The sequence below is a fragment of the Oculina patagonica genome, chromosome 4 (genome assembly GCF_052425735.1).
Source record: "Oculina patagonica isolate OP01 chromosome 4, crgOcupat, whole genome shotgun sequence".
In the NCBI taxonomy this organism is placed as follows: Eukaryota; Metazoa; Cnidaria; class Anthozoa; order Scleractinia; family Oculinidae; genus Oculina; species Oculina patagonica.
This window is the reverse complement of record NC_135761.1, coordinates 9,848,666-9,862,598: the sequence shown is the minus strand read 5'-3', so window position 1 is coordinate 9,862,598 and position 13,933 is coordinate 9,848,666. Positions and strand designations below refer to the sequence as shown.

At 39.7% G+C, this 13,933-nt stretch overlaps 1 long non-coding RNA gene across 2 annotated transcripts in view; it reads left to right on the top strand.

Moving 5' to 3' along the window:
- The first annotated feature begins 2,068 nt into the window (after positions 1–2,068).
- The window catches only part of LOC144649501 (uncharacterized), a 47,414-nt gene continuing 35,549 nt past the window's right edge, over positions 2,069–13,933 (top strand). For both annotated transcript variants that reach the window (XR_013569912.1, XR_013569911.1), the window contains exon 1: positions 2,069–2,221. This is a non-coding gene — a long non-coding RNA (uncharacterized LOC144649501). The remainder of the gene's footprint in view (positions 2,222–13,933) is intronic.

Sequence of the window (13,933 nt, the reverse complement as noted above, 5' to 3'; positions counted from 1 at the left end):
TTGAGATCAATTAGGCACTATCTACCTTTAAATGAACGTATACTTTTCTACAACGTAACCATAAAACCCGGCCCCTTTTTCTCTATGGCGGTGCAGTCTGTATAACATCTAAAGCTAATATAAGACGAGTCTTCCGATTGCAAAAGAGAGCCGCCAGGGTAATATTGGAGGTCAAAACAGCAAACGAAGAACGAACTATGGACTTATTTAATAAATTGGACTGTTTGCCCTACTATGACGACTGAAGGAGGAAGAACTTTTATTACCACTTCAACTTTACTATGGAATTCTCTACCCACTCACATACAGTTCACATTAGATCCAGTGAAAGCCTTAATGTTTTTAAAGAGAAATACATTCAACATATGAAGAAGGGATACGCTAATATTGACCATTTTTTAATTTGCTAGTGTCTTTATACTCTTTTTTACATCTACCAACAAGATTGTAGTCTATTTTATCGATTTAATCAAATTCTATAAATTTTTACCAATTTTATACTTTTTATTATACTTAGTTAGATATTTTTAAACTATTGTAATTTATTTTTAACTATGTAGGTGAGGGCCACAGGGTGACCAGTCCACGACTGTAAAGTTAAATAAAGTTACTACTACTGCAACAACTACTACTACTACTACTACTACTACTACTACTACTACTACTACTACTACTACTACTACTACTACTACTACTACTACTACTACTACTACTACTACTACTACTACTACTACTACTACTACTCGCTGCTGCTGCTGCTGCTGCTGCTGCTGCTACTGCTACTGCTACTGCTACTGCTACTGCTACTGCTACTGCTACTGCTACTGCTACTGCTACTGCTACTGCTGCTGCTGCTACTGCTGCTGCTGCTGCTGCTGCTACTGCTACTGCTACTGCTACTGCTACTGCTACTGCTACTGCTACTGCTACTGCTACCAGCTAGCTACTGCTGCTGCTACTGCTGCTGCTGCTGCTGCTGCTACAGCAGCACTGCTACTGCTGCTGCTGCTGCTGCTGCTACTGCTACTACTACTACTACTACTACTGCTGCTGCTGCTGCTGCTACTACTACTACTACTACTACTACTACTGCTGCTGCTGCTGCTGCTGCTACTGCTACTGCTACTGCTACTGCTGCTGCTGCTACTGCTACCTACTACTACTACTACTACTGCTGCTGCTGCTGCTGCTGCTGCTGCTGCTGCTACTGCTACTGCTACTGCTACTGCTACTGCAACTGCAACTGCTACTGCTGCTGCTGCTGCTGCTTCTACTGCTACTACTACTACTACTACTACTACTGCTGCTGCTGCTACTGCTACTGCTACTGCTACTGCTACTGCTACCGCTACTGCTACTGCTACTGCTACTGCTACTGCTACTGCTGCTGCTGCTTCTACTGCTACTACTGCACGACGTTTTACATTTAACGTTTTCCCTCGAATAAGCGCCGCATTTGGGACAAAAAAGTTAACAAGCGCCGCAGTCCCGATGTGGCGCTTATTTGAAGAATTTCGTTTAACTTAAAACAGCACTACAAAGCAACTCTAAAAAAAGCTTGAACATTTCTTTGCATCAAAAGCGATGTTTTGCAGTTATGAGTGATTGTTTTATCGCTCCCGCATTAGTCAGTTTCTATTCAACACTCTTACAATATGTAGTTCTGTAAATGTTGTAAAAGCCGCCAACTTTGCCACGACAGCTAGCGCCACTTCTGCCTCAGCAAGAGACAAATACTGACAATCAAAAGGCGCTCTTTTCAATAACTGTAAAAGATAAGATTCTTTGCGGCGTCCCAATTTTAAATACATGTAAGCGCCGCCCTCGAATAAGCGCCGCACTTGTTGCGCGAAAAAATGAACAAGCGCCGCGGCGCTTATTCTCTATTTTACAATTGCCCATAAACTATTGTTTTAACATAAACTATATTGTTTTGCATAAACTATTGTTTTCAAATTCTCTTGGGAGGACTGCATATTTCCAAAATAATAGATTATGCAAAATTTGGGGGGCAAACAAAGCGCATTATGGGCAATTGGAAAATGAAGTACATGTATTGGAATTGGAGTGAATACGATACTGAGGGGATTGTTTTCATGTAAGCCTACATGTAATGTCGCGAAGGTACAAAGTGGTAACTGCAAAAAACAAAATGGCGGACCAGAGCAGAGGTCAATGGAGATCCGAGGTGAGGTGAGTCCTGGCCCAAGAAACATGAAAGGTGAGTGTTATTTCTGCAAATACATACCAATTTTTTTCGTGGCCATAGTTAAAGAGTGCGTTAATTGTGGTCATTCTGCAGTCTAGCCTTATACTTAAAGTTTATAGCGGCTGCCGCAATTTGTTTGCTTTCGCTGCCGTTGCAATGTTCTAGCGCATTTAGGTCCCCAAGGTGTATTTCGTGTACATTCCACGCCGAAGATAGGCCATTGTTTTAAAAGTCTACGCGCTTGTCCACTGAAACCTACCAAAATTAGTCACCTGAACGCTAGTCCACCGCACACTTGTCCGACACTTGAAATACACGCCGAATATCTTCGGCATAACCTTGACCTTGAAGTCATTTAATGTCGCACAGGAGGGAGCTTTGCAAAAAAAAAGCGCTACAAAAAAACTTGAAATCAGCAGTCATGCTATTAAATGGCCAATCGCCTCAGAGATGCCTCCCATGGAATGTGCCTTGTTGCTTTTGTGCAAAAATAGTCTTCAATTTTAAGGAGTTAGTTTGCATTTGGAACTCCTAGCTTGGAATACACACATATAAGTTTTTGGATTATGTGGTGGACCTTTAATGTGTGGTTCATATCGTATGCTTTATAGCAACTCGTATGCTTTTCATTACTTTTAGTATGTTCAGTGATATTTTAGCTTTTAGATTACCAGTTATATAAAGTTAAGCCTTATTAAGCAATGAATGCAAAAAAAGATTTATTTATAGTAGCTATTTCCTTTAATACATGTATGATAGCAACTGGCTTAAGTCTCGGGTCAACTGGTCTAAACAGTTTAGTATAAAACATTGGTACTACCCTTTGAGTGGATGCTAGTCCTTCCCTGGTTCCAGCCACCATTTTTTGGTCAAGTTTTCCTAAATAAGTGCCAGTACTCGGTATTCATACTCCTGGGTCAGGTGACAGGGCACTGTGAGAGTTAACTGTCTTGCCTTAGAACACAACAGAATGACCCTGGCCAATGCTTCACCCCAGGTCACCCAACCTGGAGTCCAGTGCCCTGACCATCTGGCCACAACATCTTCCAACAAAAATAGTTGTCTCCAAGAGCAATAGTTTGAAACACATGCACTTGACAACCACATCAAATTACATAAACAAACGAAGTTGTTGTGTTGTTTAGAACTACTATAGCTGTACCATGCAAATCAACACAACATGTATGCACGGGTAACTAAACTGCATGTGTGTGTGTGTGTGCTGTGATCAGGTTCAATTGTAAATTCCCCGAAAAAATTATTACTGATCAGTAAGATTAGTCAAAATTAAACTGAACTCAACCAACTTGCGTTGGATCTCTGTTTTTATAAATTGTAATTTTTCGTGGACCATGTCACAAAGTATCAACATCTTGGTGCTTATGTTAACAAGTGACACCACCAGTACTGCTGAAAATAGCACCTCAAAATCACACTTCAATCTATATCTTATAATAGAAATGAAGATACATGTAGAACGCAATAAACTGTGGAAGTCTCACGTCAAGTAATGTAGAACTAGCTATTTGCTTGTGAAATGAAGAGCCTTTAGTCCAGGAAGAATGACAAAATACTTTAGCTTGCTGTACCTCACTTTGCAGCCAATTTTAGGTGATTATGAAAAGAAAAGTTAACATCTTTCAAATTTCCACAGTTTGTGTGCTATCTAACACCATGCTGCTCTTTGAAGCAGTGTCAGTGACTACTTTTGTACAAAAAATGTGGCAGTAGTGAAAAAATAGAGTATGTATATATAGTGCTACCCAATTAGCAGTTGCCAAATTTTGTTGAATTTTTAGATCCATAATTTTTTATGAATAAGAAATTCTAAAAAGTTTTTAACATTAGTTGACAGTGTATCCTTGTGTAATAGCCATGACACCTATTCTAGGTGACTTACCCATGGATACTTTATGATGTTTATCTAATCAGCTGAAACACATATCTAAAGTGTCGTTAGCAATACTAAATATATCACAGTCTTGCTTGTCGCCGATGAGGAAATGTACTTTGCTAATTAGACCTCTGTAAATATTAAAATGTTCGATCTATTTCGTTCGTAGCGCTTGTCATACGTTATCTGATCTTTTTGTTTGCGCGACGGTTAAAACTGGGTTAAACCTCCTGAACCTGCGGAAATCCTGTTGCGCTTGGCGTAGCCGCAGGCTCAATGAGCGTGGGCGCCACAAGATCGTTACGCAGTAAGAAAAGAGTCTCTTTTTCTTCTCGGCACTTCGTGCCTCGCTCGGGCAACGGACGAACGGAAACCCGCTGCGATTACGCAACAGACTATTGAAAGAGTTTATCGCTAGCTTAACCGTCCCGTGTGCAGAATTTCTTAACCAGTTTTCCGTCAGGAAAATGCATTTTTTTTCTCTCTGTTCGCAAATTGTAGCATGTCTCTTCTTTATGATTGCAAATTTGGACAGGTCGCTAGAGATAGATATAAATACTGGTGCACATTGCAGCTCTGTTTTGCGAATGGTTCTTTTACGGATTTCCTCTGCATTTACGTTTCAAAATCCGCTAGAGATTTTTTTACTCCTCCTTCCAGACGTACATACCCGCTAGCGAATTTGGTATCACTAAGGGACCACATCGACTAATGGTTTTGGGTCAGATTGAAGCAGGGGACACAGAATTTTTTCCGGTGCTGCACCGCCCCTCACTAGAACTGAGGACGGGCTTTGGTAATTTGTTTTTCTTCTTTTACTATTTAACAAGCAAGTAACAATTTACTGCCATGCATTTCATGCGCTTCGAACCTTGGGAGGCACGAAGAAAGGGGGGGGGAAATTATCATCGCGTAATGGGTTACGGCAAAATGATAGCGTGTATATGATTCAGGAGTCATTTAAATTTTTAACATCTTGTTTTAATTGGCTGGCGCTAATTAAAAAGCGCAAGGTTCAAGTACGTTTGCCGTGAATAAGAGTTTTGCACCATTTTCAACCATTTTCCCAGCTACGGCAGTTATGTGTTTCCCCTGGGTCTGGTGTGAGAAGCAAAATCATTGTTTATGATTGAGCCCAAAGCAAGGCTGGTTTAACAGGCCAATTTGATTTTTTTTCTCTGCCGCATTTTTTACGAAATTTTGCTGGCCTCGTTTATTTCGATAACGCTAATATGAAAACCACTAAAAAATCGTTAGAAACTGCCGTTGGCACAACCACGTGATTTGTTTCAGATTCATTATATTAGCTCGCTTACCGCTGGTCACTTTCTGGTGGCTCACAAACAGAAGATATTTGTTCTGAATGATCAGGAGCACGCTACATCATGTTTATTGTCTGAGTAGAATGGAAATTATCTATCAAACTAGAAAGTATCTTGTGCAGAGATGGATTTGCTACGAATGCTTTGGGATGTCGTGATGGACAGATCCATCACAACACAAGGTGTGGATAAATATATTTCATTTGTATATGTATTGCTTTTTCGCGGTAGACAGGGGTATGTTCACTGACTGATCTCGCCTAAAACAACGCCGATACACGATTTTTCATTAACATGTTCATTCTGTGTTGGGTTTTGGTAACGTTCACTCCTTTTATTCTGACTCTTTTTATCATTATTAAGCGAGCTCTCAACTTGACACATCACCGTACATGTACCGTTTTATTGTTGTTATTTAATTGGTTTTTAGCCATAGTAAGAAGTAAAGAAACAATTGGAAAATTTCTTGTAGTAAATGTTTTGTGATTCGATGAAGGGTTTACAATGTATTGCAGATGACGTTTTGCTTTCATGTCGTTCTTTGATTTTGGTTTCCTTCGGTCGAAGAGCCGAATAACTTTTGGTTTCGGTGTTATACCTCTAGCGGCTGAGTTAATGTGAAATTATTTTCCCATTTATTCATTTATTATTGTTACCATTTCGAGCAAACATGCGTATCAGAAGACTTAAACACAGCTGGAAGTGAAAATGTTCACCAGAAGCTTTTTGCTGTAAGGCGTTAACTTATTTATCTTCCTAGAGGAGGTTCGAAGTGTCGAAACCTTTTTGTATTACTGATATTGCGTACGTGCGGTAAATGTGATTGAAATCAGTGAGTAAATGGCTTTTTACATGTCTCAGATATTTATCGTATTGCATTTGTACTTAGTTGATAACATGCTTCAAAATGCATATGACTACTAAACATATTTCTGCTATTTAGAAAAAGATAGGCAGGCGGTTTTGGATGATTAATAATAGTTTTAGTTTCGTTCATTTCGGTCCTGGCCTGCGTGGCAGACGAGCTCAACCCCGGTAAAGTCCGTCAGACTTTATGAACCATGTGTGTTTGAATTGATCGCGTGAAATGTGCACAAACTACTCAGAATAAGATTTTCTTTTTTCAAATTCGTCCTGTCTCTGCCTAAAACAATCAGAATTTTTGTAAGAAAACAGTCTATTCGGCTGAAAAACTCCTCATTCACCGTTCCACTTATTTTCGTTTGGTATTTTAATTTGTTTTCTACAAAAAACAAGGCCTACTTTACTACTGCACCTACTTCTTATCTAACCCACTGACAGAACATGAAAAGTGGGATTACAACTAAAGCCAGTTCGATCACGTAGCAGTTTGATGAGTCATCTTGCTTTTTCATTTTTACGATTGCCACGGTAACTCTGATCTGGGTTTTATCGATTGTTTTTCACATCTCTTGGGTTGCTGATATTTTGACGAAGTTGTAGACGATCACCAGTTAGGGCAGCCGGCTGTCATTTGTTACCCCATGTGTGTTTTAATGACCCACGTGTGTAACATCAACAGAACATTACTTTACCTTCAAGTTTAACGAGGCGTGACTTTTAGTGAGTCATTAATGTTAAATGCTTTACAGCCTTTTTTAACGATCTGTTATGAAGTCACGCATTTGTACTTACATTTTGTACTTTTTTGTTACCTTTAAGTTAAGAATCAGGTATACCCTTTGCTCATTCACATTAATGCGTGACTAATTTTTAGGTAGACACCGTTTGCACAGATATATATTGTTTACGTACAGATACCGTGTTTTTTATTATCGTGCCCTTTCATTTGTTTGCATATTTTTAGATGCCTCCATCGAAGCAGACACACTTTATTTGTCTGATTAACGCATGCTGCAAATTTACCAACGCACAGAGGGTATTTTTGTGTTAATTGTGTGTTTGGGTTGGTTCGCGTTTAACTTGACACCTCCGTCATACTTGCATGCAGCTGTGTATCTCCTGTTGCGTTGTTCTGATGATGATGTTCAACCTTCTCCTTACTAATTACCATACATTTATGTTAATGTTATTTCTGAGAATTTGGTGGTACGATATATCCTTAGTTGAAGCATGGTTTTCTTTATCGCCCCCCCCCCCCTCCCCCTTGCTTGACATGATGTGTTGCTATTGAAAGGAGAAGCTAACTTACTCCACAGAAGCGCCTACCTTTATTGCCGTGGATATAACACAACACTAATTGAGGCAGTCCTCTTTTAATGTGCCGCTAGGGCGCAAATTCCTTCGTGATGTAAATCAACTGGCGACAACTACTTTGTTGGCATGTTATAATGTAAATCAGAGGGCAATGAGCTACTGGTAGTCTCTTAACAAACAGGTTTAATTCGTCTTTTATTCCCGTGGGTGGGGAGGTAGAGAAGAGGTACGAAGAGGTACTCCAAAGTGTTTTAGGCGAGGTAAGGTTGTGCACATGTTGCTAGGCATTAATTGTCAAAAAGTTCTTCAAAAGTTGCTCAAAAGATACACGAAGTTGCTTTTTTACACTGAAAAGTTGCTTTTTTTCTGTCATTCGGTCTTAAGTTAATATATGCTTAATTGTAAAAGTAAGATTTCTAACCATTTTTGGTGCAATTTAATTTCAACAGGAGTTGCTAAATGTCTTAAATTGTCCTTAATTACAACTAAGGTATCATATAAACTTTTTGTCTCACTGAGAAAACTCGTAACTTAAACTGCAATAGGTGTGATATCTTTTACATGTGGAGAATGGAGATAATGATGACCTCAAGTTTCCTGCTGAGCTGTAACGTTTTTATTCTAAATGTTTTATAATTTGTCGATATTTAGTTGAAAGAGATCGTCGGATCTTCCTTGGAATCCTTCGGCAAGCTTCGGAAATTGTCCCAAAAATTCAGAAATATTCGTATGCCTTCGGGAAATATCGGAAATTTTCCGAAAACCAATTTAAATACTAGAAGAGGCTGCGATCTCTCAGAATGGATAAAAGTTGCTTAGAATGTAAAAAGGTGGCTCTAAATATGACAAGTTGCCAAAAGGTTGCCGAGCAACTTCTAGACAGCCTTCTGCTGGGACCAAGAAACGACTACCCCCTTTTAGACCGAATTGATTTTTTATTTCATTTTTGACGATCGAACCGCTTGAAAATTTCATTTACCAAACAAGAAAAAAGCTGCAGCGAAAAGACACGTCATGTCATATAAGAGTGAAACTGAGACCCAATACTAGACCTTAGTACAAAGAAAAATCCCTTTCTATCTACCAGCACATACTGTAAAGTTCCGATGGTAAATCCTGGGCTTATTATTTTTCTTTAAAAGAAAAGAAAAAAATCCTAGGCTTCTTTATTTTCGGGTAGGCTTGTTTTTGGAAGGGTTTGTCGTCAGATTGACATTTGCGTTTCACAAATGATGAGAATTGGAAGGGAATTTGGATCAGAACCACTTGTTTTTCAGGAAAGAGTACTACATGATGAGTCTTCTAAAAATGGCACTACGAAACACAAAACAAGTCCTACATTTGGCAAATCGCTAAAGTATGACTGATAATTGAAAGAGATTATATGGTGCTTTGAAGCTCTGTCTAAATATAAGCCGGGAGGGGTATTATCGGAGGGTTTTTTGCGTGTGAGATTTGGTGATGGGGGGAAGACATTTTTAAATATGTAAGATCCCCCCTCTCCAGACTTTTGTTTCGTATGTAACTTCTAAGCCATTACAGATTTGCATACTTTAGACTGAGCTCCACAGGAGATGCAGCGTCGTCTTGTGCTTTTAGATAAATCGCTATGAAGGGAACTCCAGATTCTCCATTCTATGCATAATTGAAGTTATCGGGGTAATCGGGTACTTTAACATTGTGTTGGAAGGCACTCGCCCAAAAAGCAGGAGGTATTAAGAGTCTTCTTGTAGTTATGCTGTTTATTCATCTCTGTTGGTCTCCTCTCCTCTGCTAATCTAAATCTAAACTTTACAATGCCCATGCCCTTATGTCCACGGAAAGTACACCCGAGATTCTAGCCAAGAGAAAACCAGGTGACTCAAAAACAAAGTACTCGGATGTACCCAGCTAACTTAGTGAGAAAAGCAAAGATTAACCAAGCACAACTAGGTAAATACTGTACGACTATTTTAAGCGAGAGCTAATCTTTGAACTGAGGGAGGTAGTAGTCAAGGTCGCAAGAAAGACACAAACACGTTCACAGGTGAAGCGGTAGTTTCTAGGACAAACAAAAGAGGTGTCCAAGAATTAAGTGAAGTAGGTGTGTGAGCTAATCTTGGCTTGCCAAAATGACCTTTGATCAAATTATCGGTAATGGCTAGGACCCAGTCTTCCATTGAACATTGACGCATTGACGCCTGGTATCGCAGAGGTCATGGGCTCGAATCCCGTTATAGCCTTGAAGAGATCGAAGAGGAAGTGCTTTGCTTTATTGCTGGCACACTGCAAGATCGAGGCCGGAAAATTTCGTATACCGGTCGCGGTAGAAAAGAAAACTGTAATACAAAGTGGTTCTTACCGCGCGAAGCGCAACAACCACCAAGATGCGAATATGTGGAATGGCATTGAAAGTTTTTATCTACATAATAATACACTTGTTAGCTTGCGTCATGCAAAAATCGTTTACAACTTTTGTCTGGTGCTATGATCGTTTTAAAACATGTTACAAAATCCAACGACATTTTTCGTGTCGAACGTGACAATCGTATGAAGCAAGTTGAAGTTTTGATTTTATACACGCAATTAGTCATGTCGTACTGTATAATACGTTTAAAAGCCCGTAGAATTCTGAGGTGCAAAGCTACATAAGGTAAATACCGGTGAGGTAGTCAATTTTTGCAAGGTACACACAATGTGTTTTCATTTTTAAGCAAGTGATTTAATGGAGTCGTGCATAAGTACAAATTGGACAAACTCCATCGTGAATAAGTATACGTAGCGAGACGAAATTCCGCGTCTTAGGGCCTCTGGACGGTCTTTTGTGATTTCCGCGGAAAATATATTAGACCCTCCACGGAGGCAATCGTTTGGATGAATTGTAGGGTTTTTGGAAGAAGTAATTAACCTTTGAGTAAAATTAAATCTACTTACAGAAAGCGCGTAGTCATGATGTATGTGATTTCGTGACGTGAGCATGTTGGAATATTTTCCAAAACAATACTAACTTTGTCTTTTGCTTCTTTGCAAGCATGATATGTTTTGTCCGCGATATAAATGCACTTAGTCCTCTTTAACCCTATGTAGACCTCTAGCTTTTTTGGTCTCCTAAATTCCTAGAGTGTTTAAGATACGACAGCAATATGAAGTGATGACGTGATATGACGAAAGAATTACGCCATGATCTTGGAGCAACCGCCATCTTGGATTCGCCATTTTGGATTTCTTGATTTTTTTTTTCGTAACTGACTCCAAATTATTATTATTATTATTTTTTATTTTTTTTTTATTGATTGCACAATTATAAATTACACACAACATAAAAAAATCGGTTATACAATACAAAAATAAATAAATAGATAAATAAATGAATAAATCACATTCAACTGAATTACATAATATTACATTCGAATACAATAACGATAACGATCCAAATTATGATTACGTTTAAAATTGACCTTTTTGCTGTTTACTGAGTAAATATTTTTTCCAAACAGTTTACTGAATAAATGGCATTTATGTAGCTCTTTACTGACTACAGCTGTACCCCTTTTACACCCTCGTGGTTTTAAATATAATAAAAACGTTATTAACATTTGAAGTCTGTGTGGGCAGATTCTGCAATGAACAATTACCACAGTTAGACTGACAATTGTCGCGACAACATCAAGGGAGGCCCTCACATCAAATTGGAGGATGAGAAAAAGATGATGTTACTTGCTAATGTGTCAGAAGGTTCACTGACATAGACATAGTACACTGTTCTGTGGAAGAGAAATGGTGATCTTGGCGGATGTGGTAAAGGGTGCTGCAGAGGATACTATTGGTCGAAGAAAGAAAAGAAAACATAGAGCCTGGATATCTAAGACTACTGAGTCCCTGGTGCAGGAGAGAAAGAAAGCCAAAGCAGTTATAGACCAATTTGCAAGTAGACGCAAGTTTGAGAAATATTGCATATTGGAACAAAAAGAAAGTGAAAGGTGAAAGAAAGTGCAAGGAAAAACAAACAGAAATGGATGGGCTCCATAAGGGCTTGCATGGAGACAGCAGCTCCGAGAGGGGGGCATCGGCAACTGTTTCAGTTGGTAAAGCAGCTGTTTGGAAAGTACCCTTCACGTGTACCACCTGGTAAGGAGGAGGATAGCACATCCCTGTATGATAGAGAAAAAGTGACGACGCGATGGGCAGGCTATTTCCAAGAATTGTTGAACCACCACAGCGAAAGCTACACAAAAGTGTCCTTATTGGGATCTTGGTGAGCTTTCAGGAGATCTACATACCAGAAGAGAGATGGAGATAGCAATTCAGAAGCCTAAGAACAACAAGGCCCCGCGAATAGATGGGATTGTATCAGGGATGATAAAATTATCTTCAGCACAGGTTACATCAAACCATCAGCTATTACTCAAGATCTGGGAAGATGAGGTTGTCCCAGAGGACTTAAACAAAGAGTGTGATCTGTACCATCTTTAAGAAAGGGGACTGGTCCATATGCAGTAATTATCATGGTGTCCCCCTTTAATCTGTTCCTGGTAAGGTGTTTGGCCACATCATATCAGACAGGATGCGATAAGGTATACAGAAGAAGCCCCATGAGTACCAAGGGGGTTTCAGGGGTGGGCGTGGCTGTGCAGATAAGATCCTCTGCCTTTGGATGTTTATTGAGAGATTCATAGAATTCCAAATACCGGCCCTTGCCATCTTTGTGCATTTCAAAGTAGCCTTTGATAGCATTCACTGCCCTTCCACATGGCACATTCTCTCAGTCTACAGGATCCCTGGCAAGTATATTTGGCTTATCTGCTGCATTATCGACAACTGCGATGCTGCTCTCATGGTTAAAGGTGAGCTAACAGACTGGTTTAGGATAGAGACTGGTGTCTGCCAGGAAAATGTTTGATCGCCACTGAATTTTGGCATTATGATTGACTTCCTCCTTCACAAGAGCTGTGACCATCCCACTGCTGGAATATGCATGAGAGAACGCAAATGCGAGCTTTTTGGAATTGAACAAGCATGGTATCTGACTGACCTGGACTACGCTGATGTTACACTTTTAGAACCTAGAAGGGAAAGGGGCCAACAGGTCTTGAACTCATTGCAGCAAGCTGGAGAGGTAGTTGGCCTTACTATCTCAAACAGTAGGACCAAGACTATGGATTTCAGAGAAACGGAGATGGACATTCACCTAGATGGTGAAGTGGTCGAAGTGGTTAACCACTTTTGTTCTTTGGGTTCTGAAGTCATGTCAACTGGCTGATTGGATGACCAACTGAATATCAGGAAAGGGTGAGCCTAACAGCATTCGGTCAACTTTTCAAGGTGTGGAAGGGCAAAGTTAGCTTAAAGACCAAACTGGGCTTTTACAATATGCTGCTGTTATCTCAACATTGCTCTATGGCTCAGAAACGTGGGCGACCACTTACACGGAAGAAAAGAGACTTGAGGTTCTGATAACCGGTGTCTCCCCCATATACTAGGCATAAAGTGAAAAAACAAGGCAGACCCAAGTGTCTTTGCTTCTCAAGTCCAGAAGATTAAGATGGTTTGCCATGTCAGTCATATGGGTGAAGAAAGATTCCCTAAAGCCTTACTGGAATGGGGACCTGAGAATGCCAAATGAAGAAGGGGTAGGTGTTGCACTCAGTGGAGAGACACCGTGGAGCAGGATGCAAATTTGGCTGGAACAGATCATCAAAATCTGGAGTCCATGGTGGCAGACAGGGGAAAATGGTGGGACATGCTTGCCCTATTGGTGACATGACGCTGGGTTGTTTGAGATGGTGATAATGCTAACATGCCTTTTGTTTTGTAGCTGCCATTTAAAATTTTAAATGTTCAGTCAGCTGGTAGGATTTTTTTGAACTGAAAAATTATATGCAGTCAGCTAGTGTGTGGTCTGGCTCTGAGAAATATTTGCAAATCGCTCGGAACTCAGAGAATATAGCCGTGTCACTATATTAATCTTGGTGTGCGATCGGATGCCCTGAGAATTTCCAAAAATTGTCAGTCATCCCAGACCCTATAACTTTTTGGTTCAAGTCCTCCTGGCAGCAGACTGCCAATTTAAAACTCAAAATGGCCACAACAAAACAAAAGGCACATTAAAAAATCGCTTTTTTTACCTCACTTCTAACATATAAATGCATTTAACACGACCACACTGACCTAAACCATAAATATTCTTTTATTGGCCTTTATCTGTGACTAATATTAGATACAAAACTTTAATTTTTCACATCTTTTTCTTGTGGCCAGTTGAAAAATATTCTGGCTTCTTACACATCACTGGTATGGGTCAGAGCTTAAGACAAACCTACTACTGTGTCCTGTCAACTTAATTATCAACAA